Here is a 2,390-nt window from a genome sequence, read left to right on the forward strand (position 1 = left end):
CTAACGACGTGGTAGGTGAAATGTCAACATCATCTTTTAATAATCCCAATGTATGCATTCATGCTTGCATTCCACCAACCTTGCACTCATCCCTCTATTATCGTTATCATTATGTAGCCGCAATCTCTCTACGATGACCGCATTCGCTTGATGACCGCAACTTCTATGTGATGACCACATTCGCTTGACGACCACAACTTTTATGCGATGGACGCATGTGGTCGGTGGCTGCAACGTCCATGCGTCGAACATATGCATTCGCCTTTGCGATGGAGAGATTCCTTGCATGCAGTCGTCTTTGTAATAGCCCAGCTTCCGTGTATGCATCCGCTTCCTGCGTTAGCTACAAAGATAGACAATTAACGCATAATAACGCATAATAATGGGTTAGGCAAGATTATTAATGCCGATCGATGAAAACTCATTTTCTCATGAATTCCTAACATATTCGCCGCATATTTTACTTAACAACCCTCATAATTTAAAATAAAAGACCTATAATGATGTGCATTTCTTCCCGTCATCAGGAACCTACCTGGAAAGGTGAATTAGATAGATTTGCTACAGGCGTGCAATAGTTGATTAAAGTTCGTTAAAGTGTTTAATGAATGATGATCAAAAGTTGTTTAACTTTCCAAAGTAAGTGTTACTTTTGGGCAAACCTAAACAATCACTTAGTAAAAATAATTAGTCGTGTTTTTCTAAGTAAACTAAACCCTAGGTTCTAAAAATACTCAGTGGGAGGAAAAGATGTATATGATATGTCAATTCCACTAATGTTTCTCCCTGAATATTCACGGCATGAGATTCATGCTTGGCCTCGTGGTGCCCTAGGAGCGTCCCCATTCAGATGGTGTTTGCAAATCATTTGGAATTGATCAGAATGTTGATGAGCCTTGTGTTTACAAGAAAATCATCAAAAGCTCAGTAGCTTTCCTTGTGCTGTATGTGGATGATATCCTACTCATTGGGAATGATGTAGGTTTTCTGACTGATATTAAGAAATGGCTAGCCACCCAATTCCAAATGAATGATTTGAAAGAGGCGTAGTTTGTTCTAGGGATTCAAATCATAAGGTATCGTAAGAACAAAAGGTTGGCCTTGTCTTAGGTATCGTACATTGACAAGATGTTGATCAGGTACTCGATGCAGAATTCCAATTGGGGTTTATTACCTTTCAGGCATGGAATTGTTTTGTCTATGCCTCAAAAGGTTGAGGAAATGAGGCAGGTTCCCTATGCCTTGGCTGTTGGTAGCCTTATGTATGCAATGTGATGTACTAGACCTAACATTTGCTATGTAGTAAGGATTGTCAGTCGATATCAGCCCAATCTAGGATTAGATCACTAGACGGCGGTCAAAACGATCCTCAACTATCTTCGAAGAACGAGGGACTATATGCTCGTGTATGGAGATAAGGATTTGATCCTAACAGGATACACAGACTCTGACTTTCAAACTGATAGAGATTCTCGAAAATCGACATCAGAATCAGAGTTCACTCTAAATGGAAGAGCTGTAGTTTGGCGAAGCATCAAGCAGGGATGCATCATAGACTCCACTTTGGAAGCCGAATATGTAGTCACTTGTGAAGCTACTAAAGAGGCTGTTTAGCTTAGGAAGTTCCTTACCGACTTGGAAGTTATTCCAAATATATCTTTGTCGATCACTCTTTATTGTGATAACAGCGAGGCTGTGACAAATTCTAAGGAACCTCGGAGTCACCGAAGAGGCAAGTACATAGAACGGAAGTATCATTTGATCAGGGAGATTGTGCATCGCGGTGATGTGATTGTCACAAAGATCACATTAGAGCATAATGTTGCTGATATGTTTACAAAGGCTCTCACTGCTAAAGCGTTCGAGGGTCATCTGAAGAGTCTGGGTCGACGGGATACGTGGCCCCTTGTCTAGGAAAAGTAGGAGATGTTGCTGGGGTATAGAGTATGCCTTAGTTTATTGTATTTTATACTGTTTTATATTGTACATTAGTCTCCCAAGACCTTAGGACAAGTGGGAGATTGTTGGGATTGGTGTCCTAATTCTCTTGGTAGTCTCGTAGTTTGTACACATTCTGTAAACATATTGTTATTAATAAAATAAGTGTTATTTTATAAGCATTTCCTCAATCCAATAAACTAAGATCAAGTGGATCATGCCTTAAGTAAGAATCTAAATGGTCTGTAGTATAAGGATAAAGGAGGGATACCTTATCCTGGTGACACTATTTATACGACTCGTTTTATAGATGTTAAAAGTGTTGTAAAGTGCTACAAATGGTTTGATCCTGACTGTTCATGTGAAGACATGCTAGCGGAGGTATCCTATACAAAGAGTTTTTTTAAGATCGGACCATAAAATGATTAGTTTCTTTATATAACGCTGTTCAT

Source organism: Benincasa hispida, chromosome 8 (assembly GCF_009727055.1).
Source record: "Benincasa hispida cultivar B227 chromosome 8, ASM972705v1, whole genome shotgun sequence".
NCBI lineage: Eukaryota > Viridiplantae > Streptophyta > Magnoliopsida > Cucurbitales > Cucurbitaceae > Benincasa > Benincasa hispida.